This window comes from Rattus norvegicus, chromosome 2 (genome assembly GCF_036323735.1).
Source record: "Rattus norvegicus strain BN/NHsdMcwi chromosome 2, GRCr8, whole genome shotgun sequence".
Lineage (NCBI taxonomy): Eukaryota > Metazoa > Chordata > Mammalia > Rodentia > Muridae > Rattus > Rattus norvegicus.
The window spans coordinates 209,184,959-209,211,366 of record NC_086020.1 but is presented as its reverse complement, the minus strand read 5'-3'; the positions used below and the strand labels follow the sequence as shown (position 1 = coordinate 209,211,366).

Below are 26,408 nucleotides of genomic sequence, written 5' to 3'. Positions count from 1 at the left end.
ACCTAAGTAAAATAGCCATGGTGGACTCAGGAGAAAGATAGCAATGGCATTCTTATGCCCCATATCTATTTCATCTTAATATGCTATATCTATTTTTTTAAAGATAAGTCTTAGGGCTTTCTTCTAATCTACGTATTTTGATGACAATCTTTAACACAGAATTCTAATTCAACTCTGAGGTTAAAGCCTTAAAAGTGATTAGGGTGCAATGAACAGAGGTAGAAAGATGCAGAGAATGAAGGCAGGGATCATTGAGTATCAGAGTTGTTATACAGACTTTAAGTTTCACAATTCTTCCTGTCTAGAAGTTGTTATATGAAGCTTTAGTGTCTTTAGTTGTGAAGCAACTTCACTCTTTCTTTCTACCTTCTGTGCAGAGGCTTAATAGAGACTCAGAGTAACTAGCTCTATAGCCACTATTGGGTGGCCCGGTCCTCACTATCAAATGACAACCAATCAACTTGTTCTATTGCTCTGGAGTTTTGACTATTTTCCAATGGTGAACAATTGGAAGCAACAAGAACAAACCAACTCTGCCTTATTTAAAACAGACAAACAAACAAATAAACATATTTTTCTCTTCACAATAGAGTTAGGCCATTTTATCTCTTTCAAAAGCTTTGACAAACAACCAAAGTCCAGAAGTTTTGACACAGTTCTGCAAAGTCAGCTGTACATGCATGACCTACAGCTGAACTCCAAGTTCTTTTGCATCATCCATAACCTTTGTATGTTTTCGGAGGACATTATCTTGTTGATACTTACATAATACTCTCAGTTGGGCAGATTGTCTCATTGCTTCTACACTGACACAGTCCCTTCTCATCTGTTCAAGACTAAGAGCCAATCCGGTATTGTAAAAACCCATTGAGCTTTTGGGACCTTAACAATAGTGTGAAATTGGGTCACAATTTGTGTGAAAAATACCCTAGCTGTGACCATTTGTCTCATACTTCCTTTTTTTTTTTTCTTATCTATAGGACCATTATTCATGATGCATTGTGTTCCTGGTACAAATTCCTAATCTATTCCACATTCCAGGAAGAGATGAAATTGACTCCATCCAGCTCATGGAGGAATATCAAAAGATACAGACACAGATTTAAGTCTCTACATTCTACTACTTTCCCTCCTTCCATTTCCCTTATTCTTCTTTTTTTTTTATTAACTTGAGTATTTCTTATATACATTTCGAGTGTTATTCCCTTTCCCGGTTTCTGGGCAAACATCCCCCTCCCCCCTCCCCTTTCTTATCGGTGTTCCCCTCCCAACCCTCCCCCCATTGCCGCCCTCCCCCCACCAGTCTAGTTCACTGGGGGTTCAGTCTTAGCAGGACCCAGGGCTTCCCCTTCCACTGGTGCTCTTACTAGGATATTCATTGCTACCTATGAGGTCAGAGTCCAGGGTCAGTCCATGTATAGTCTTTAGGTAGTGGCTTAGTCCCTGGAAGCTCTGGTTGCTTGGCATTGTTGTACATATGGGGTCTCGAGCCCCTCCAAGCTCTTCCAGTTCTTTCTCTGATTCCTTCAGTGGGGGTCCTATTCTCAGTTCAGTGGTTTGCTGCTGGCATTCGCCTCTGTATTTGCTGTATTCTGGCTGTTTCTCTCAGGAGCGATCTACATCCGGCTCCTGTCAGTCTGCACTTCTTTGCTTCATCCATCTTGTCTAATTGGGTGGCTGTATATATATGGGCCACATGTGGGGCAGGCTCTGAATGGGTGTTCCTTCAGTCTCTGTTTTAATCTTGTCTCATACTTCCTAATGGAAACTCTTTCCTTGCAATGATTTATGGGTAACTGTTCACCACCAAATCTTTTCCGAGGAACTTACTGAAGTACATTAGAAATTTATAGTTCCTAGACAAACCATGGCAAGTTTTGGGGAAACTTTTTGTTTCAGGGTACACGTCCCTTATTACTACCTTATGTTTTGTGTATCAGAAGAATACATAATGGGGATTTATCATCCTTAGGGAAAAAAAGATGCTCATATATCCATTATTTTGTAAACTCAGGACTCACAAAATTATTTACTTATGGTCTCACATAGTGAACATTTTCCTTGATAGCAATTATAACATTAACTCCTTATTTGGTCCTTGTGTGTTTAATATTCATAAACCTCTTAGTGAAAACATCAAATTGATACAAACATAGTAAATGTCTAGAAATTATTAAGCAGAGGATATATATATATATATATATATACTCACTGTTATTATATTGTATTCAAGAGAAAAATAAATGCATGGCAAAGTAGAGCTTTCTCATCTAGTGTCTGAGAAGTATTCTTCTCTCAAATGCTTTCAAAATTCACAAGCAAATAAATCCTGAATTCAAATAGATTTGGGGAAATAGTCATTCTGCTAATGTGAGCACTAAATGTTTAACCAGAAAATGGATTTCCAAGTAACATACACAAAAGCATTTCACTCTGAAAAAAATTATGCGGTCAAGTTTATGTTGAGAATACTTTCAAATATTTTCTCTCAAGCAGTTTTGAAATTTTAGGTTAGTATGAATTACACAATGGGTTATGATCCTTCCAGTAATCATTGATTATGAAATGCTAATTGATCACATTTTTAAATAATGTCATATAACTTTGCTTTTTCCAAAGTCAAGTCATCATCAGCTAACGGCACTATTAACTATTAATACTCCTGTTCAAGGTAGTCGGTGGGATCCAATTTTTTCTATTTCTATTTTACCAATCAATCTAAATTAACTTCTTTTAGCATCAGGTTAATTTAGTCTATATAAGCTTTCACTGAGATGTAGTTAGTAAATATCACCCAATTTCATTCCTCCACTCACTTGCTTAATTCATACACATTAGCAGACATATTTATAGACAATACATGAGTTGACTAAAAGGTAATAACACATGACTAATAATTTGCAGTCCTATCATTTTATTTTATTATCTATTCAAAATGGCTTCTCTTCATAAACTTAGGCAAAATGAATTTAAGATGCATGTTTTTTAAGTACAAGCATAATTGTGTGAAGTTCCAAATCACTCAGGAACTTCTTAGAAAACTGTTTTGGGCTTGAAGATCAATTACGAAAAGATAATCATCACTGTCACATCTGAAATTCTTTCTATAATGTGAAAGAAGATTTTTGTTGTCCTTAGTCACCTAGTAGGGAAATTGCTTCATATATAAACTTCGAAGACCGTTTTTTATATAACTCCCATATTTTAAAGGTACTCAATAAAAACTTTCCGTTCTGGGCTATGATTTGGGTAATTTGTTTTTTCTTTCTACTCCAAGAAATATAAGTTGTTTTGGAAATGCAGTCCAAGGATGTTCTATGTAAAACCTCCAGGGTTTTCTGTCACTGAAATCCCTTGGATTCTAGTTATTCATTTATTAGTGAGAAACTGTAGCTGGGAAAGTCATCTGCAGCCTCCTGCCATATGGTGAAAGGCCTTATCTCTAGTGCTTATTTGCTTTTTCCTTTGCATCTATGAGTGCTGCATATTTAAAGAACACACGTGTGACTTGTTGGCTTCTCATTCATCTATGTTTTGCTGGAATTAGAATCTACAACTAACATGAGCTCAGTGAGATCCACTCTCTAGAACTCAGAGTGGGAATCAACTAACAAAACCCTCAGGAAGATCAAGTTAGCAGAATGACCAAGGGCCGAAAAGTGTGTGGTTTCAGGCAATACAACCTAATTGCAGGCATTTACCAAAAAGGAGTGCTAGAATACTGATGGGAGATTATATTGACAGATGATATTAAAATATCAAGTAAGCAACAGGATTTAAATTAGGAATTAAATTGTATCATCCCCCAATGAAAACAATAATATTAAAAAGAATTAAATTATTGTTGCTCATATAATGTGTCATTTTTAAAGGAATAATAAGAAACAATTGAAAATAATCTTTAAAAATAGATCGTATGATTTTGAGAAATCATTAATATGTATGTAGATGCACACAAGTATTTGCATGCATTTCCATTTAATTACATTGAAAATGCACGACCGTCTTGCAGATCTAAGCTGGGTTAGTTTCTTCTTCTGAATCTCTTCAGATTTTTACACACGTCCACAGACACATAAAATCAAAGGCACAGAGAGAGTCACTTCCCTGTGGTGAAAGAGTGTCATTCTTTAGGCCATGCGTTCCTGTCTGACAGGAGAAAACACTACCAGATTGTCCCTGCTCCAGAGCATTCCATCATTCACTCCATGATGACGAATTGGGTTGTATTTGATAATCTGGTGATAATTACAGCTAATAATTACAGTGTGTGACTTCCCATCCAGTAGAAATGTCAGTGTTCCATTTTTGTTTCTTTTTTTCTTTTTTTTTTCGGAGCTGGGGACCGAACCCAGGGCCCTGCCCTTGCTGGGCAAGCACTCTACCACTGAGCTAAATCCCCAACCCCTAGTGTTCCATTTTTGTAAGTTAGCTAGGAGCTTAATAAATAAATCTCTAAAATGTGAACATACTAAGAAAATAACTCATCATTTGTACATCTATATTGTATCAAATCTGTTAAAAGGTTATGTTTTTTCCTGTGAAGATATTCTCAACATGTCATTTAAATGCATCTTTCCAAGTACTACTGTCTTCGGAGAACTTGTGTGTGTGTGTGTGTGTGTGTGTGTGTGTGTGTGTGTGTGTGTGTTAGGGAATCTGCAGGAGTGAATGTTTCCTGGAGGATATCTCAGAGCTGAGCCTTGGAGCTGTTAAAGGCTTTTGGCCTTCATGCTAAGAGGGACTGTACTCTGCTCTATAGCCCGAACCCCTGACTACAGAGATGGATGGATCGTCGTAATTAACAGGAATAACTTGGAAGCAGGCATAACTGTTCAGTCTCGGTCAGATAGAAAGGCATGTGAGAGGAAAAGAAATGTACGGGATGGTGCTGCTCAGGATAAATACCTCATCTAAGGATTTCATCACCATTAAGTTGAATAGATACAGCTCTGATTTTTTTTTTTAAGAATAAATTGTTTTAAGTTAACGGGTATGAAGTTAGTTCAGCTCAGTCTGAGTGTTTCAAGCACTGTGGGAAGTTCGGAAAAATGCTCAATGAATAAATAAAGGAAATGTTCTTGGGAAATGGCTCTGTGGCACAAAGCTGAGAGTGATGACATCCATCTGTAATCCCAGTTGTCCTAGTTGGAGATGGGAGGCAAAGATAGGAGAATGCACGGAAGCGGGGGATCAGCTGGACAGGATACATGCTAGTTACGCAATGCTGTGTCAAAAAAGGCGGAAACTGAAATAACACCCCAAATCATCATCTAACCTCCACAAATGCATCACACACACACACGCACGCACACACACACACGCACGCACACACACACACGCACGCACACACGCACACACACACGCACACACACACACGCACGCACACACACACACGCACACACACACACGCACGCACACACACACGCACACACACACACGCACACACACACACATGCACACACACATGCACATACACACGCGCACACACACGCACACACACACGCACACACACACGCACACACACACACGCACACATACACACGCAGGCACACACACACGCACAAACGCACGCACACACGCACGCACACACACACACACACGCACGCACACACACGTATTCACACATACAGGCACACACAGACATCATACGTACACATCATATATAATATACAAATTTTACACACAGAGAAAACAGTAATAAAGCATATTGAGGAGATTAATGCTCACAAGTGCTAATATATTATATATAAATATGTTTGCATATTATATATGCAAATATAAAATGTATGCATAGTTATGTATTATATATAAACATACTATATATACATGGCTTTAGGGATAATAGAAGCTGAATAATGTATTGCCAGATAGAATTTTTAAAAGTAACCTAAGAAATAAAACCAGTTTCCACAGGCTGCTAAAATGAAATATTGGTACTCTAAAAATAACCCTTATAGTGTATTAAACTGCCCAATACTAGTTAGTTTTATTAAAAACTACAAACAGAGAACAACTGAGATCATTTAAAAATCAGAAAGGAAATGAGAAATGGTTTTATTTCTCAGTCAATAGGTTGCTGCTGACTAAAAAAAATATGAGACTTCATTGTGTGCTCGAAAGAAAGAATGATGTCAAAGTGTTCTTTTTGTAGTCAGCTAGCTGTGGACGCCACAAAAGAGTGCTGCTTAATATATACAATGTGCTAAAGCAGTCATTTTTCAGTGATATGCAAATTATTTGGACATTTTGAATTTGTGGATAAGCAGAATCAGCAGATAGCGACAGTTTTAAATTTGCTAAAAGTCAATAGAAGATGAGTAAAATCCAATTTTCCTAAATCAGGCTGGGACTTCAACTGAGTCAAACCATTTTTGATGCAACTGATAGATATTTCTTTTCTTTTTTTCTTCCCTTTTCTTCAGAAAGGACTTTAAATGAATTTAAAATTGCTCCACTTTATTAGTAGCTGTAAAATATAGGTATGAATTGGATTGAAGTGATCTGTCTTTTTTTAATCAGCCTCACTGCTTCTGGATACATATTTTATTCTATTTTCTGAAGCTTAAGTTATATTACCCCTTAATTATTATTTGCAGATGATTTTTTTCCTCATTATGGACAATTCCATAAAAACAGAATCAATTTCTGTTAAGTAGTAGCTACTCCGTATGTGTACTGCATTTGCAGTCTCCGAATGGAAGTCTTAAATAATGTATAGCCAGTCCCTTTGTAACAAGACACTCCTTATGTTTTGTCGTGATTTTGTCACAGTATACAAAACGCCCTTTGTTAAAGTACCGAACTCATATCAAGGAATTTATCAACTCCTTCTAATGCGTTGGTAGATGCCATTCAAAGCCCCTGGGCATTTGATTCAAATATTACATTTAAGAGCCAGGACCCCATTGATAAGTTAGAAATAGACTTGCGTTCCTAAATCAAGATCAGCGTAAACATATTTTTAACCTCATTAAAGGGAGATCTAAAGTTTTCTTTTTTGGTCGGGACTTAACTGGTAACCAGTCACAGTCACGGTTTTAGATCCCCAAGAAGTAATAAATAACACGTTCGATAAAACAAAATACCCTTCTTATCTTGTTCCCGGAACTCCCTTGGTCTTCTAATGCAGCTGTTTTCTTGAAGCGTCTTTCAAATCTGATGACAATGGGGGAAGAGAAAAGGTTAATTTCTGGAGAGCTTGCAGCTTTGCAAGCGCAGAATTGCAGTCTCACTTCTAAGTGTGATTTCTAAAATAGACCGTCATGTAATTAGAAATGTAAAAGGATAAAACATCTAAGTAAGTTTTGTTATGATGAACATGCCTCCTCCCTTGTGATGCCCTTTGCTCTCCCAACGTCCTTTCTGTGCTTTCTGCATGTGCAATCGCCTGTATCCCCTGGCACACTCGACTTGCTCAAGGATTGATATTTATTTTCTGCTTCCCTTTTTATTGCCCACACGTTTTGCTATTACGGCGTGTCAGGCCCTTTGTCAGCCAACAGCATGCGTAGCCTTGTAGTTGGAAGGCATATGTCTGGGAGGCATAATAGGTAACAGCAAGACATAATGCACGCGCATCGGCAGCCTCATTGGCTGGGGGAAACGATTTACCAAAGTTCCGTGGTATTCTCTCAAAGTTAACACACAAGATGTTAATTCTCCCTGTTTTCCAAAGAGCTTGCCATTGCTATTGACGTGCCTCTGGCTTTATGGTTCCAAGATGCATGAATTATTAGTGTAGCTTGACATTTTTAAATCCCTAACACTGTAGCCTTGCCCCTCACTTCCCATTAGCTGTTATGGGCTTTAAGAGGCCATGCTGGTTGTTGATCAATGATTGCTCAGTAATTCAGAGGTGTCAACTTCTCTTGTGGGTTGAAAAAAAAGAGTCAGTTTATAATACATTATCCAAATAATAATGTAAGATCCTACTATGGATCTGAGACTTAAAGGATAGATATGCACTTTGATCTTGTGTGTGTGTTGTGTGTGTGTGTGTGTGTGTGTGTGTGTGTGTGAAGAGATCACACTCTGCTACTTCAAATTTTTAACAATAAAATGATGTGGTTTAAATGAAATTCAATTCCTTATTAGATTTTAATGTCTAATGGAGCAGTCCGATGAGATAGGACAACAGTGATAGATTATACATTATTGAAGACACCTGAATATTTAATCTTCAGAAAGTTCAACCAATTAGAATAAAATAACAAAAGATATTTGTGTTACAGAAGTACATAGAATACTTGGATTTTCTAGAAACAATGTCCCGATTCTCATTAGACTGATTTTTTTAATGATTCTTTGCATGTCAGAGAAAGATGTAAACATTCAAAGTAATGACAGGTTACAAAAAAATCACAAACCAAAACTCTAAATTTTATTAAAAGGATGATTAGCCTTTTATCCTATTTATATTTTTGGTGTACATTTTTAAGCACAAGCTGATGTTAACTGAAAATTTTGAAATATTTAAGTGGGTCAATGCATTCCCAAGTATGTCTATATTTGGAATTTTTAATTGTTAAAAAAAAGTCAGGGGTGAAATATCTCCTTTCATTTTTATCCTTAATGTATACCAAGGTTGCCCTCTCAGCAGGGAACACTTTTAACTCGGAAACCTGTAATGAAACACAGCACAATTAATTGCCCGTTAGTCTCTGAGACTAGATAGATCTATGTTACCAGTTATGTTGCTAAATTGTGAGTTTGGAAACTTGCCTTACACAGATTGACTTACAACTTGTCGAAGGACGTATTCTGAAGTCCCAGTGATTAGTTCCAGTGATTAATTCAAACCATGAGCTGCATTTTCTAGCCTTCTCCTGTTGTCAACCCCAGAGGCTGACTTTAAGCTCTTGTCTCCAAAGAACTAGCTGGAGCATTTCAATCTGTAGGGCCATTTTCTATGGAAGCGTTCTTCTATTAAACTTCCACCCCATTGCTCTTCTCACTTCCTGTCCGTTAAGTAATTCTTGTTTATATTCTTCCAGGATGACTTCCTCTGTCTATGCCTTACCTTCTATCCTGGGTGACATTCTCAGGACTCCAACCAAGAAACATTTATAAGTACTTGCTATATACGTGCCACAGTGAGACAATACTGAGAGAGACAAACTGTGTAAAACAAGGATCTTGTCCTTAGGACCATCGCTCATCTTTGGTATGAAGAAAGCCTGTCAGCATAGCCTTTCAAGTAGGAAAAAGAATCCACGATTTTCTTCTCTGTACTATCCTGTCAAGTTAAGCTCATTTGTTCACAGCAACATGTTATCTCTGATACTTTGTGTGTGTGTGTGTGTGTGTGTGTGTGTGTGTGTGTGTGTGTATACATGTGTGTCTGCCATGCCATGTGCATGTCATGTGCTCACATGGGTGTATTCATGTCTTTATGAAGGTGCATGTATGTGCATGTATGTGTGTGCTTGTGGAGGCCAGAAGACAACCCTGAGTATTGTTCTTTAGGAAGTGTCTATCTTATTTTCTAGCAGAGTTTCTCATGGCTTTGGAGCTGACCACGTAGATTTTGCTAAGTGGCCAGAAAGTCTCAGAGCCCCGTTTGTCTCTGCTTCCCCAGTAGGAGGGACCGCACAGATTAGACTATTTTACATGCTAGGAATCTGTTCTCATGCCTGGTTGACAAGTACTTTACTGATGGAGCCAATTCCAAAGACTTTGTTTCTGACACCTCCATTTGAGGCGGTATTTCCAAGTCCTCACTGCTCTGCTCTTGGTCTTCTGAGAACTTAGGCTTCAATGTGTCACACATTAAATTTTCCAGTGCTATGGATTCATTCCCAAATCCCTTGTTCACTGTTTAATTCCCAGTCTTATGCATTGTCACTGTGTTCCCATTTCTAATTTGTCATTTATCCATGTTCTATATTTATCTTTCTAAATAACCTAGACTGTTATTAGTTCTTGCCAATTTTGCTCAGTAGAGAATTGCGACTGTATATCCATGTGTTGCTTTTTAACTCCACTCACAGACCATCATCCACACATATAACTACTGATCTTATATCACACATATTGGTGTATGAGACTTGGAGAACATGATAGAAATGATGGAAAATGTCACAGAGGATTTAGCATAAAGTTGGGTGTTCACACATCTTCTGAAACATTCATGTAGACAGACCTTCAGGAATTGATTTAGATGAAGATTAAGAGCCTTCTCGTTAAACACCAAAAAATTAAACCGTATAATCTAAGCAATGAGTAATTTCAAATGTCTTTATTTTATCACATTTGTATTTATCTGGTGTTTGTGTGTATATGTATGTGGTCATGCGTGTGCCATGGTACACATGTGGAGTGTAGAGGCAGTAGTACATTCTTTCCTTCTGTCATGTGGGTTCATGAGGGTTTCAGGGTCAAGCATTTTGTCAGGCTTGGCCCCACTACTTTCACTCACTGCTATCTTCTCCACCCTCAAACCTCTTAGTATTAGGTAGAACCTAAGATGTTTCAGTGACAAATTTCAGTTATACCATGGCGTGTCCTTTGAGAGACTTTAGATTTCAAAATCATTGGATGATGGTAGTGGAGTGTCCAATGCCTCTGAGGTTTCTGTTAATGTTGGCCAGCAAACATTGTGAGAGCCATGACTGACTTATCATTGCATTCATATCTGCCATCTATAGTATTTTCTATGCAGTCAAATTCAATCTGAATGTTTAGATCAAGTTGGGATTTAGAAGAATATGCAAGATGGCTCATCACAAAAGGGGTGGGTATGGTCAATTACTTTATTATGAAAGAGGAACGGCCAAATAGTAGACACAGATGAGGATGTGCAGATCTAGGTGTGTGTACATATGTGCATGTGAGTGTTTTTGGGTATCTGTGTGTGTCTCTGTGTATATCTATGTGTGTCTCTGTGTGTATCTTGTGTGCATAGGTGTGTAGGCCCTGATCTATCTCACAGTTCCTTTAAAACAAGGTATTTTCTTGATGCTGGAGCTAGGCTTGTGGTCATCAAGCTTCAACATCCTCTTACCTCCAGCCTCAAAGATGCTTGGGGTTGTAAAGACTTTTGGTTTTTACCTGGGTGCTGTGTTTAGAACTCTGGTCTTTCTAAGCAAGCACTTTTACCCCCTGGAACATCTCTCCAGACTGACCTAAGTTATTTCTATTTGTACTGATGCTCAAACACGAGTTATACGTTAATGGTGGATAAAGTAGACAGAGAAAGGATGATACTGGTTAGCAAATATAGTGAGTTGGCTCTAGGCAAGCTCTAGTTAGTTCCCAAACACAATATTGGCTGGCAGAATTTTTTTTAATGTAAGCCAGTATTTAAGCATTAGGATAATTTTATATATACAAATCCCGATTTTTCAAGCTTCTCTTTGGAATTTGGAGGATCGTATGACACTGGGCTTGCATTCACACATAGTAGCAACTATTGGCCAGCAATGTAAGGAGCTGTTCCTCTGCACAGTGCATCTATTTCCGGTCCCTCACTGCTCCCAGAAGATCCACTGCAGGCACTTACTGTACCTTCCTACCTCTTAATGGCAGTTGGAACCCTTACAGACTGGCCTGAAAATCTGAAAAGTTTAGAGGAAAATGTTATTCTGAACTATGTATCCTCTGTGACAATGAAAGAGGAGGGAAAATAAAATTCTTCTAGAGCAGGGATGAGGAACAAACAGAAAGTAATAGAAATAATGTTCCCGTATCTGGTCCTTCACGTCTGTATCAGTTTAGCTGAGAGAAAAAAATGAAAGCCTTAAGTTTTAGCCCACCAACCAAGGAAAATGAGTTCTTTAGGTGACAAGGAGACAGACAGGGACTCTGTGGTATCAAGTTCCAAGGATGGAACTCTTTCGGGTAAAAATCCACCCACTTGCAATATTTAATATACATTATATATACATACACACATATGAAAAAGAGAAGGACACCATTGGGGTGTTTTATTTCCTTCTTATTTTTTTATATCAGTGTTCATTAAATTTCTGTAGCATCTTGTGAGCAGAAATCTCAATACAAACAGCAAACAGCAAACATCAGTGAGCGATCTTAAGCTTTATTTTTCTGGCGTTTTCTACCTGGAGACAATATCCTAATATTAAAATATTCAAATGCCTTTTCTAGTTATTCTAAATCCTTACAACTCTATAGGGACTCGAGATGTCTCCTCTTGAGAAAACAATTAACTCCATTATGGTTTAATTGTTCATGTATGCTAATAAATAACACTAAACGTCTGTCCTAGTGCTTTGTCGAGACTAAGAGCAGAGTGCTTATTAGAACGTGGTTTCAGAGGACCCTGAGTCCCTTAAATTATCATGGAAAAATACAGCTCTGATTTCTTTGATGTGTCACCCATCTTTCTAGCCCTGCTAACATTAGAGCACTCTGTCTTTCTTCCTTCTCCACGGCACTTTCACAGACTGCAAGCTTGCCTTTAGGTATGGCAATTACGCCGATTTTAGGATATTTAGCTTAATGGAAGTGGGGACAAGGGTTGCTTAAAAATAAGGACAACCGGTTGATGGCTTTCCCTTTGGTAGCTGCAATCCTCAAGGCTCTGAGACTTAATAACACTGGCATGTGGTTACAGGAGAGATATCTAGGAATTTACCAGAAATAGGAGAGCTGTCCTTCATATTAGACATGTATCGATATATCTGACAACTTCCAAGCTGTCTCCAACCCCAAAATTCTGGTGTTTGAGAAATATGATGCCTATTTTGAAACTCTTACTTTGAGTCACTTTTGTTTTTGGTAATCCGGGGAAAGTTGCTTTGCTAGCCACTGGGGCATAGCACTCACTCTCTGTAACCATCTCTGCATATCCACATATCTCTCAGAATGGCTAAAAACCCATTTGTATTCTGTCAGGCTTGTTTGTTTTGTGGAAAGAGATCCAAAATGCCAAGTGGCTGACTCTGGTGAATGGATTTCTCTGGTAAACTAGGTCACTACTATACCAGTGTTTCCCCGTATACGTGAAAATTACTTTCTCAAACTTGAAATTTTCAAGCATTCACTAGCTTTTGGATGTACTTCATATAAATGCTCACATGTGTGTATGCATGGGGAGGTCAGATTCAGAATACAGATCTCTTCCTCAGTCACTACGTGTGTGTGTGTGTGTGTGTGTGTGTATGTGTGTGTGTGTGTGTGTGTGTGTGTGTGTGTGTGTGTTGGAACTATCTCCCAGAATCTTGGGGTAATTATAAATATTGAATTCCTTTATATTTCTAATGTTGATAATACTGAGATTTGTTAGAAACATGGTTTTAAGCTTTATTTGGTCAAAGAGGAAAAGAATGAAGGCATCACTATGTAGTCATAGCATGGGGACAATAAAGATTCAAAGACTGTGTCATCCCAGATAAGGTTTCTTGCAGAAGAACTTTGCTTTCTAGAGTTAGAGACCTCTGAGTAGAATCACAGATCCAGTCATCCGGTGATGCATCTTCTTGTTCACATTGAATGTCATCACATGTGTCCTTTCTCTGCTCTTAAATGACCTGTGTCTGAGTTATTCTTTTCCTAGATTCAGCTGAGGTAGTCCTGTCCCCAGGGTGGTGTCAAGCATAGCTCAGTATCTGTCCTCAAAGATGCTATGAACAATTCTTAGTATGTTTTCTACTGTGGTTATTTCTAAGCCAGCCTTCATTCTTCTAATTTCTAGTTATGGAACATTCGGGTCACATATTTTCTTATGAGTAACCCCAATGAGTAGAAAAGTGCCTGGAGGAGTAAACATTCATTACATTTCTCATTATATTTTGGGGAAGGAAATGGAAGGTATGTGTATCTGGATGGCAAGGGGTGCATTGTCTTAAGAAAAGGAGAGCGCTGAAGCACCCACATTCAGCATAGACAGAACATTAATGCTCAGCTAAGAACTGGCATCATGCTTGCAAATTACAAGATCAATTACATTGAAGAATAAACTTGCACTGAATCCAAGAAACACACAGGCAGCATGCTCAGTGACCCAGTGATTGGGGTTGATTCTGTGCCTTTCAAGCATGCCTTTGACTCATTGATACAATGAGATGTGCTCTGTATCCAGAAGTCTGAAAACACTTAGAGTCACCCACAAGTATTTCCATATTTAAAAACCATAAGTTATCTTTGTAAGCCATGCATAAATTACAACGTTCAACCGTACATGTGATTTGTGTTGTTTTTATGCAACCAAGAGAAAGGTTGTGAGACACAAGAAAGTGAGGGCATTTAGGTAAGTGCTAGAGCTTGAAGACGTATGCTGGAGATGAGAGCTCATCTTAAGTACTGGGGGAAAAATGAAGACGGAAAGAAGGGATTTGCGATCACAGAGAAGGCAGATTGATTGTAAGAAATAGCATTGAAAAACAATGTGTTGTGTGAGTAAAATTCTTGAGCTTACAAAATATAACCTCACCACAGGGTCTTCAGAGCTAGGATTTGCTCTACTGGAAGGTGTGTTTTCCAGGAAGTCAAATGTGTACTTTTCATTTCTCTGGGCTTTGTGATCAAATGTCATGTTGTACTTCTCTACCACCATCTATGGGGTTTTTGTAAGGGGAATTTTCATTATGTCCCTATGACTATCAGAGCCCACGCTAAAGCCTGAGCTAAGTTTGAGTTGAAGGTTCATATGGGAGGCATTAAGGGAGTAGACCTTCAAGTGCTAATAGCTAGTGAGCCCATTCGAGATGCACTTCTACCTCTGTGACTACTCAAAAGCACAGATAATTCACAACAGGAAACCTGCCAATTAATCTCAATTTTTGAGAAAGGAACCTAGATCACGGGGCTCTGTGTTCTGGTCTCAGCACTGTTCTATAAGTTTCTTACAGTTTTCTTTTCTTTTTTTAATAAGTCAGAACTTTCTTGCCATGAAGAGTTAATCTAACATGCTAAACTTTTATGCTCAGCTGAGGACAGCATGCACACTTCAAGTCAGGAGATAAAGACAAGAGAATTCCTGGAGGCTTAGGGGCTCAACAATAATCTGGACTGTCTAGTGAGGTACTACCTCAACAAAAAAAAAATTCCTAAAGCCAAAAACGATGTTATGACATCCAAATTAAAATCTTATTACTTTTAAGGCACTTGTATTGTAAACTTTTAGTAAAATAGATTTGTGACCATCTTCTTAATATTTTTCTGGGTTGTATGCCTTATTCCAATAAGAGAACAACTTTACACATTTGCCAAATATTCTCAATTCTGTGATACATAAAAATGAAAGTCTCATTGTAATAAGCCAACACATCCATAAATGCTCCATATTTGGTGAGCTTCCACCTGGAATTTTCAAGACATGTGCACCCCCTTGCCCCCACGTAATGATGGTGAGTAACTTATTTATATACATACCCACAGGCTGGGGTCCTGATGAAGTCAGGTTTAGGAAAATATCTGAGCTGTAGTAATAGGAAATGTGACCTGGGTGCTACAAACAAGGGAGTGAGCAGCTACATTGTTGAGCCTGCACTGGGGTGGATGGTGACTCTTAAGGATGAAGAAATGAAGGTGGAGCTGTGAGAAGAACAATTCCTGAACAGGTAGAAAGTCCAAAGTCAAAAAGGAAGATATTTTATCTTATTATGGGATCAGCCCTTCCTTTTAATTGCATATATGTTGATGATTTTTTTCTATAAATCCTGATGTCCTAGCTTTGTTTTAAGATATTCTGCTGGTAGTGTATGAAAATGGAAGTGGTTTTTGTATGTTAATTCTGTATCCTGTAACTTTCCAAAGACATCAAAAATTTATTAGTTCAAACACGGGGTGGTGGTGGTGGTGGTGGTGTGTGTGCGCGCGCGCATGTGTGTGTCTGGACATGAGTGTGCAAACTGTAGAGATGGATGGATGGGTGGATGGATGGATGGAAAGATGGATGGATGGCTGGTTAGATGTTTGTATGGTTGTATGATTGTATGGTTGGATGGTTGGATAAATGGATCGGTGGTTGGATGTGTGGGTGGGTGGATGGATAGATAGGTAGATTGTTTTTAGAAAACAACATCTAATAATCCAGTTTTAAAATGTGCTATTGGCATGACTTAGTAATTTTTGACAAATGCATACAAATGGCAATGGGTACATAAAATGAAATAACAGTCACTGTTATTAAAAAAGAAATGCATATACAGTGAAATATCACCGCATGTCTCTTAGAACAGCTTTCCTTAAAGCGAATACAAACACTAGGAAGAACATGAAGAAACTGGAACCTTTGTACATTCCTGGTATAAATGGAATATGTCCCATCCACCATGTAAAACAATGTGGCGAACAACAGAATTGTTCATTATTCATATATCTCACTTCTAGATGCTTATCTAAAAGAGTAGAAATAGAGATCATGTAGAGATGTTATAGTACTTCCGCTTTCGTTGCAGTGTGGTTTCTAACATAAAAATGTGGAAGCAAGCCACACATTCATCCACAGATGAATGGATGAATGCAGTATAATTGTTCAGTAGACTATCATACAACCTGAAAAAAGAAAATTCTAGAATACATGTTTGCCATTGAAGATTGCCTTACAGACATTAAGATAGATTAAAGAAGTCTGTGGTGCGTCAAGTTGTGCATGCTTTCATTTCTAGGTGTCTGAGAGTGGTCTTGAAATTCTCAGCCTTTTTTCTGTACCTTGTGCTAGGACTACACGTTTGAGCTACCAACCCAGTTTTAGAAGGTTCTAGGGATTGAACCTAGCAATGGTTGCCTTTCTAAATAATGTTTACAATTATTAATTTCATAGACACAGAGAGCACACTGGAAGTTACCAGTGGCAGTCACCAGGGAACTGGTTACAGTTATACAGTACCATTTACCTAGGATGAATAACTTCTACAAGTCTGCTATAGTGTACTGAACTTGACAGCTCATTAGACAATGTATCTCATGTTTGGAATTTCTCAAAGAACACACACATATACATATACAACTACATATATATATATATATTTGTGTCATTAAAAACAGATAAATGCTGTTTTCCTTTTGATTTGAAAAAATAGTAATTGGTCATTTAATATAAGAACCAATATAGGATAAGGTTGAAAACATTTTTATAATTGGAAATTTGAGATAGCTTTTGAACTTGAATTACTCTTGGCAAATATGCAATTATAGTTATTTGAGAAATCTTCTAAAACGTGAATATATATTTCATATCTTTTCAAAGTATATTTACATAAAACTGCCAGATGTTAGACATGTGTGAGTGCTCATATGCCTTACAATTAGTATAAATTCCAAGTGCTTAGCATTTATATATCACCTTACAGAGAAATCAAGTATCGCAAAGTTAATCATATTTGTTAATCATTGTAGAAAGCAGGTGCATTGTTTATTGCACTTGTAGGTTGGAGAAATCAGACAATTTGTTAATCACAGAACATATAAGATTTAACATGTAACATTGGATGATGAATAAAAGGAGGAGAGGGGAGAAAGGAGAAGAGGAGAGAAGGCATAAAGACGTGTACACGCATGCACACACACACACACATACAGAGAGAGAGAGAGAGAGAGAGAGAGAGAGAGAGAGAGAGAGAGAGAGAGAGAGACGGGTACAGAGACAGAGAGACAGAAGCAGAGACCGAGACAAAGAGTCAGAGACAAAGGTAGAAAGAGAGACAGAGAGACAGAGAGAGGCAGAGACAGAGACAGAGATACAGAGAGAGAGAGAGGTAGAGACGGAGACCGAGACAGAGACAAAGGTAGAAACAGAGAGACAGAGAGAGGAACTCTAAACATGCCTATTCTTCCACATAGTTTCCATGCTAATCACAACTAAATTGTGAAGCTGTGGCAGTTAAATCAGGCATAATCGTTGGCCCTGGCTTTGTTCATGTGTGACAACTGCCACTGTGTACATCTGTACAGTCAGAAGGTCAAGAGGTGGAGTACACCAGTGTTCTGACGACTTCATACAAAATTAGGTAGGACACAATGGCAGCTCCCTGTTCTTAAGACTTCAGTGAGGTGGGCTTCCTAAAGGAAGAGGCACGCTCTTTTACAGTTGCAGTTGGCAAGTTGAATTCTTCGTTGACCTCTGTAAAGCTACTTATAAAGATGTTAATTAACTCCACATTGGTCCATCTTACATTTCATATTGTCTTTCATAACTTTGTTTTAGCTCACAAAATGAATAGAAATAGTTAATATTTGAATGACTTATTTTACGTATTGAGACTTAAAGCAACCAATTCCTAATTTTTACACATTCATGATCACCAATATTTTTATTAATTTTTATGAATTGATCTGCCTGGTAATTAAGTTGGTTTAGATTTAGAAGTTATTCACATAGACCTACTAAGAAGACTGCAAATGAAGAGTAAATGTCTCAAGAATGTATCACTTAGTAAAGTTTTCCAAGACACAGTTTCTTTGTGTAACAGTAACCCTGGATGTCCTGGACTCATTTTGTAGACCAGACTGGCTTCAAACTCATAGAAAGCCCTTACCTTTGCCTCCCTAATGCTTAAATTAAAAATGTGCACCACTATGCTAGTCTCTAAGGCGATTTTTTGGTTCTATTTACTCATTGACTTATCCACACACCAAGAATTCTTGGCACATAGTATGATAATCTTTACCAAAGCCTTAGGAAAATAATCCATTGCACCAAATTCATCTGGTAAACATTGTTAGTTACCAAAAACGAGAGACAGCTTTTTTAAAAACAGTGTTTTCATTTTTTTAAATAAGTACCTTAAACAGATGTTTGAAACAAGTCGTATATCATGCTGTTAAACATCAAACCAAACTCATCAATCAATTACACTTAAAAAAGATCCTGAGTTCACAATGCTTATGTGAATCTCTTATGATTGTTTGTTTACTACCTGTTAAGACGAAAAGAAAAACGGTGGTGTCTAAGTGACAGGGTGGTTGTAAAAAACAGAGCAAACCATTTACACTAAATTCTGTACAAGAAAGTAAAGAATGTTCCACACATGTCAGTGTTACAGTAACCCCACTAAACAGAGCTAATCTTGGCTTATCATTAAGTTAGCCAGTACATTTTAAGATCATGGGACATTGCTTTTGTGACATAGCAACAGTATGGTTGCTAGGAAAATGTATTTCTATGTTATTTCTTCTCTGTAAATTTAAACATGCGATTTCACTTGCTTGGTTAGCATCAGAACCCCCATCAGTATGTGCTTCTGTGACATTATCTCTGAAAAAAATCAACTCCCAAAGCCTTCTATGTGCCTCCTGCAGCTTGTACTCTACATGAGCGTAGAGGAGCTAAAGGCAGAGGTGTGTGCTAAGATATTCTGCAACACTCAGCATGAATGGAAAATGTTTCATCAGTTCAATTATTACTGCAGTTATCTGCACATAGCATCCAGAGCAAGTGAGACAAGCAACTTCATAACGAAATATATAGGAGGAAAAAGTAACACAAATAAGGAGAGATCAAGGCTTCTTCTATCTTTCCCTTATGGGTACATTTTTTGTGTGAGCTTGAACTTTAGAATTCTGCTGTTTGATTAAGCTTTCCTATAACTGAATTAAGTCCACAATTAAAGGGACTGCTGCTGGTATTCCACAGATGAAAACCTTGAAAGAACACTTCCTTTCAGAGTCCCCTGCTTTGTTTATGGCCATTCAGGATTCCTGGTGATTAGTAGCAAATAAGTAGTTATATTTCACAGCAAAACACACACATACCTCCTCCACAGGCCTTTGACAAATTATAATTTTCCTTTATAACAGGAATTGAGTGTTTGGCTTAATATTATAACCCAAACTAAAAATATAAAGCCTTTTTAATATTTTTTGTGTTAAGTTGCTTTATTTGGATAATATTACCAAGCAAACATAATCTTAAAAGTATAGTTGTTATATTTATAGCAAAAAAAAGTAGGTAACGCCTCAAATTTAGATGATTCTTGCCTTTTATTTCCTTTTACTTAAAAAGTACTAAAATTAACTCATTATGCTTCAAGATATTCTATAGGCTTTTAAACCCTGATGTTTTAAAGAGGATATTTATGGAGATCCCAAAGTAAATTATTATTGGTCTTGTGTAAATGCTTTAACATTAGAATGAATTTAGGCAAACTGGTCTGTGATTTCCTGTGAAATAACAGAGTGGCTTTCAGTCCTCACTCAGTCCTTTAATGAGTTCCTCTTATGAGAGGGATGTCCCTCAAATGTCTGCCTGTCTCAGTGTACACATGGTCTTCAGCAAGTGGTGAAAGTAGCCACTATCTGCTGTGTACCCACACTTGTCTGGTTCAGCTGGACCGCCATCTGCTATGGTCCTCTTCACATTCACTCTTGGATTGCTTTCTCAAATTCGAAAATGGTAGCCTGATTGCCCAACACTTCTCCAGATGGCTGCTGGAGCCTTTCATGTGGCATCCACCAACAACATTTGATGGCTTTATTCAAAGTTCATTTAAGGTGTTTGCAAGTCAATTACTTGATCGTAAATGATATCATATCAGAAATTATATTTCGGGGAAATATAATCTCAGATTTTAGGAATGGGATAATTTGGCTTGGTTTGAGGAAAGAAAGAAAACGCATTTATATCTTTCCAAGAGCAGATGACTACTACTAAAGTGTTAGCCAGTCAAAATTGTATCATTTTTATTGCTCTTTATCGACTAAGATGACATTCTCATGGAAGTAACATCCTTACATACAAACTTATCTTGAAAGACAACCGTTTGGATCATATGCGTGTGTGAGCATAATACACATAATTAAATTTTTTGAGTAATGAGGCAGCATAACATGACTGTAAGGATGAATTCATAAAAAATTGGAATCAGTAAAGGCAAAGACTGTAGCACCTTTTGTGACTTGAACTATTATATGACCTTATATGATTAAAAAATGAATAAGGAAATATATTTTTTTCACCATTTCTTTTGCTTCTTTACTAAAGGATAACAATAGCACAAGAATTGGGTAGCACAAGAAAATTATGATCAATGAAGTTATTTGTGAACATGAGAAGTCTGATGCTTCATTCTCTCTACCCAAATCGTAGTTGTCTAATACGACTCCCCCTTCATCCTACTTATATCTCCTCACTTCTCATTCATACATTTGTTGGTTCACTTTGCATTTACTGAGTACATGCACTCAGTTTTAAAGAGATATAGGTAACTTAGACAGGACCATGTGTACTCAGAGAATTTTAGAGAGAAAGAAGGCTTATGAGTCATTAATTAGAATAGAATGTGATGGGGACCATAAAAGGGTCATCATTAGGAGTACAATGCCACAGAAAGACTACACATCAGTCCCGTGGGATCCAACATTAATGGCCCCTTCATGCTGTTTGGTGAATCACTATTTTCACAGAATAGTCAACTTAATCTTTAAGATTCATTATACCTGTTCTGTGATGTCCTTTGCTTTCTGAGCAGCACATATAACTTGGTCAAAACCTTAAGAAGCAAGACCTCCCTGAAACAGGAAGATATGTGTCAGCTACTCTTATTAAGGTTAGGCTTGTACGAAATGTTTGTGAATTACCTCCTCTTTCTTTTTAATGTGGAAAAAATGGGAAATTGATTCCTAATTCTTTTATGTTTTCTCTTCATCACTGAGGTAAAGCTTTATTCCCATAATGTGACCAGAATTTAACCATAGCATTAAATGATGATTTTATTTCGGCTTATTTATGTGCACGGGTTCTGTGCATGTTCACAGGTGTTCGTGTTCATATGTATATATGGTGGCCAGAGTACAGGAATGATGACCTTGGACACCCTTCCTTCTTAGCTGGTACCTACATTCTTAGCTTTTATTTTTGTTATTAAATTTGCTTTTTGAAGATGGTGTCTCTTAGTAGACTGGGAATTCCTGACTACGGTTGGACTGCCTGGACAAGGAACCACGGGAACCCACATATCTTACTTCTTTGGCACTGGGATTATGAAAGCCAGCACACCCATTTGTTTGTTAGTTCATTTTTGTTGTTCTGGTGTTTGTTGCTGTTGTTTTTAATGTGTGTTCAGGAGATCAATCTCAGGTCTAGCTTATTAGCTGTCTAAGCAACTCTTTATCGATATATTGTGCAAAAATTGTTCTACAACTTTACTGCCTTAAAAGTAGCCGTGGATTCTTTTACAGTTGTCACAGAAGTCATATCTTCATTCCCAATTAAACTATGCATATATCAAATGAGATTGAAACGATATTTAGTTGATATCTGTATAGACAGAATGATAGTATGTGGTAATCTGAATTATTATAATGAAACTGAGGGCCAAGCATGGCTGGTTCTACTCACTGGGCAGCATTCTCATGGGCTACTATTTAAGTTTAAATAAAGAAGGTGTTGTTACTGTTTGGTAGAAAAATGAAATCCTGGGTAAGTAATTAGTGAGCAGATACATTAAGTAATTTTGTACTGTGTTCCACTCCATGTTTCAATCCATTAAGAATATTTGAACCAAAGAAAACATATAAGAGCCATTTAAAAATGGACAAAGCCTTGCATTAGCTATATAAAACCAATTATTTAATTGATTTTTTCCCTATTAGTTTTCATTACTGCTGAGAAACTGTCGAGACACGTGTCATTGTTGCATTGAAATGTCAGCCTCACATTCATAAGCAACAATGGTACACATGATTTTGAAATATGTTATGATTTTTGGGTCAATGTAAATATTTCAAAACAATATAAATTCCCTTCTATCCCATGTGTAGTGAGACAAAATAGGAGACTTTAACATACGGAGCCTAGTGATCCTCTAATAAGATGGTTTCACGTGAAAATGCTTCTAGATGTTTTGGTGAACAATTCCTAATACTTTCTGTCTTCTCCAAAAAAGTATATATTTGGGGAATTCCATGCAGTCATTATGATAAGAAGCCACCTGAAACAGGATTCTGAGAAAAGAACACCATAAGCGTACATCTGATGTTCTAAAAGACACCTGATCTCCTTATAGCGTATGACCCACACAGGCTGTCTTACTGAGAGATCAATGCTATCTAAGAGATGGCAGTTTCTTAGCAATATAATAACTCTGGAGAACATTCCATGTATTAAAAACTTTATCTGACTTCACACCACAAAGCCGTTGCTTGGAAGTAGCTTCTTACTTTTACAATTTAGCCTTTTTAAAAAAAAATGCTTCATATCTCTTCAGCAAATTTGTAATCAACGAGGAACAGGATCTCTGAGTACAAGGCTAACTATGGAACATCCATCATTTTGCTCTTCGAAGAAAGAAAACCAAAGGAAGGAGGAAGCAGTGAGTGTAACTTAAAATATTTTGATGCCCACTAGCTTCTCATCATCTGGTTGTTCCCTAAGCAGCAGTTTTCATAAATCTTGGAAAGTGTTGAATAGACACCCCCATTTCACCGTCCCCAAACTGTCCTGATCAATTGCTACCTGCCTCTTTGAAGTATTACTCTATGAAAGAGTTCACAATCTTCATCTAATTCTTTTTTTTTTTTTTGTTCTTTTTTTTCGGAGCTGGGGACCGAACCCAGGGCCTTGCGCTTCCTAGGCAAGCGCTCTACCACTGAGCTAAATCCACAACCCCCATCTAATTCTTTATTAGATTTTCAATCCTCTCACTCAAAGCCTGTATCACTTTTTAGTTTCTTTGATTTTTTTTGTCTTTGTTGGGGTACAGGGTTATGCCGTGTATATTTCTTGGCACATTGAGAAGTAAATGAATGAGGGAGATCAAACTTACTGGCCCTTTCTCCGTGCCTGTTACAATTATTATGCAACCCATTTTCATGAGTGTGAAAAATTATATTTTAAGAATGTTTGCTAGATGCTCAAAACTTAGATGTCAATGATTATTCCCTGTTATTTTTTTGATGGAAACACTTGGAACTGTGTCACAGCTTCTCCAACGTCGACATGAAAGGGCCAGGTTATGACTGCACTTTGCTCTCGCCTTTAGCACCCTTGACATTTTTATCAGCTTCAGAAGAGGAGAAATGAATGAGAAAATATGCCGAGTTGACACACAGAGGGATATTTCAATAACGAAGAAATGTGTCAGTTTACTATACCATCCGCAGATTGTTCTTTCAAAATATCAAGAAACTGACATGAGGCATAGTTAGTGTTTGAAGTTCTAAAATAAAATACACTTTGTGTAGGGAACTGTACGGTGAAGCGGGTTTATCTCCATGGGAGCTACAAAAGGAAATGCTAATACTGTAGAGGTACCGCCCTTCAAATGCATGTGTCTCTAACATGGCTGGTGTCTTATTATTAACTGCAATTCTACTTAGAAGGCCACAACTTTCCTTTGTAAGACCAACTTCAAAATATGTCATGCATTCCTGGGACTGCCCTGATTAAGTTGAAACGTTTACTTGAATGGTGGGAAAATGCTAACATATTTACGTCTAGGTTCCTTGATATCGCCTGAGGGGTTTAATGATACCGAATCCCTTAGCTGGCTTCTTGAAGGAGGAAACTGTATTGATGTTTTACCACACATCCTGTAACATTCTGGAGGCACTCCCCATTTTGCTTTACGTCATCCATATTATCATCTATGGAACATAATGAACATGTGCAGCTAAATTCAAATTTCATAACAACCAGAACCACGATGACTGAATTTCACATCATCCTCGCTCTATGCTTCACGGACCTGGTAAGTGTAAGACCTTCCTTTTGTATCAGTAGGAACTGTGTTCGGTGACTGAAGTTATGGGATGGGAGGAGGCCATGCAAACACGATAGAAACTCATCAATGGCAGTAAAGATATTCCACCTGTGGCAGAGGCTTTACAGTATTTTCCTTTGCAAAAAATATAACTGCTCTGGGGTTATTTATAATTGTTGAAAGTTAAAGTAAGATTCACTGCTAAGTTCTGCAGCTACAGAGAGAAGCAAGAATAGAACATGGTTTGACTAATTCCCAAAGAGGCATTTGTAGATTTCAGGGATCTTTGCTGCTTGCTTTAAGGGGACACAGAAGCAGCAGGATGGAAAGAAAGAGCAAACAGAGGCTTTTATAAAGATTAACCTTACGTCCTGCCCCTCCTGCACTGCGTGCATGGGTAGAGGTGACAGTATCTGTAAATCTGTTATTTATTTTGTTATTTTTTTATTTATAAAACGGGATGAAGAACAAATAAGGTGCATAAAATCCTTCTAAGTGAAATGAAATAGTGGCCAAGTGAACTATTGTGCACAGTGCATGCAACATAGTAGGAACTCCATAAATTATAGCTATACGCACAGTGATTATTTGCAACTAACACTTAATTTATAGGTAATCATTCCCAGAGCATAAATAAGTTCAGAGCACTCCAGTGTGAGATAATCACGTGGAGAGGAGAGCTCATCTTAGCCTGGGAGAATGCCACATTGTATGGGCAGCACCCTTCTGCGCCCAGTTTAGAAGTAGTTAACCTAGTCATGCAAGATAATCTTGAGATTGGCAATCGGGTCATATTCTCAGTTCTGTGTGGGGAGGTATCTTCAGTCACAGTTTGTATGTTAGAAGTTCAATTGATGTTCTTGTGAAGACGAGATTGTTTTTGGGATGAGGTAGAAGTTTTCTTGCAGGATGACAGCAGAAACAGCCTTGTAATCAAATCTACACAGGAAAAGAAACAGCCGTGGCCCTTGTGCAAATAAAAAGGCACATGAATGTGAAAAAATCCATTATTTTAACGTTGATGTAAATATTAGTGTTAATAGCTAGACATAAAGTTGGAATCTGAGTTTCTACTTCTGAAGGAAGAAAAATAATCCCCTGTGTGCTTGTTGTTATCCTGAAACGGCGCTTTTATGGCAACTAAAACATTAATGTGGCTAATAAAGTAACTCTTATAAGATTAGCTAGCCACTGGTTGAGGAATAATAATGTTGCAAGTAAACTTTATGTGGACAAGAAATATTTTTCTAGTGATCACTTTTGTCACTATACTTATGATAACAATGACAAATTCGTGAGTAGGAACCACATACATGCTCACCCTCTCTGGAGCTTCAGGGAGATTACTATGGGCAGGGCTTCTGAGGGAGGAACAAAGCTGTCGTATTGAACTGAGACTGAAGGATTCTTACAGTTCCATGTCTCGGGGTTATTTGCATTTTTATTTTTTATTTACTTCCGGCTTCCCGAGACACAGGCTTTGAAGTCATGACCGTCTGTCCCTCCAGGACAAAAGTGTGTACTACTGTATCCAGTACACTGTGGTGAGGTGCTTTAAAGTAAGAGGAACTGACGCAGACAACCACTTGTAACTCTTACAACCTTAGGTTTCAAATTCAATTCTATTATCAACTCGAAAATGACAATTTCAGGGTAGCCTTTTCTTACACATGGGCCCAGAATCTATCAGGACACAGGAACAAGGGTGTGGACAGGGTGGGTAAGGGTGAGGGTAGCAGTTTGGGAGATCGTACCCCCTCTGAGTCCCAGTCTCAACTATTAATCAAATCAGTATCAGAAAGC

The 26,408-nt window shown here is 37.7% G+C and overlaps 1 long non-coding RNA gene across 2 annotated transcripts in view; it reads right to left on the bottom strand.

The window, feature by feature from the left end:
* LOC120100931 (uncharacterized) overlaps positions 1-26,408 on the bottom strand; it is a 113,285-nt gene that overhangs the window by 63,708 nt on the left and 23,169 nt on the right. Inside the window, exon 4 of one of the 2 annotated variants that reach the window (XR_010064398.1) lies at positions 7,089-7,158. The exons of the other annotated variant lie outside the window; for it this stretch is intronic. This is a non-coding gene — a long non-coding RNA (uncharacterized LOC120100931). The remainder of the gene's footprint in view (positions 1-7,088; positions 7,159-26,408) is intronic. 2 annotated transcript variants of the gene reach the window in all.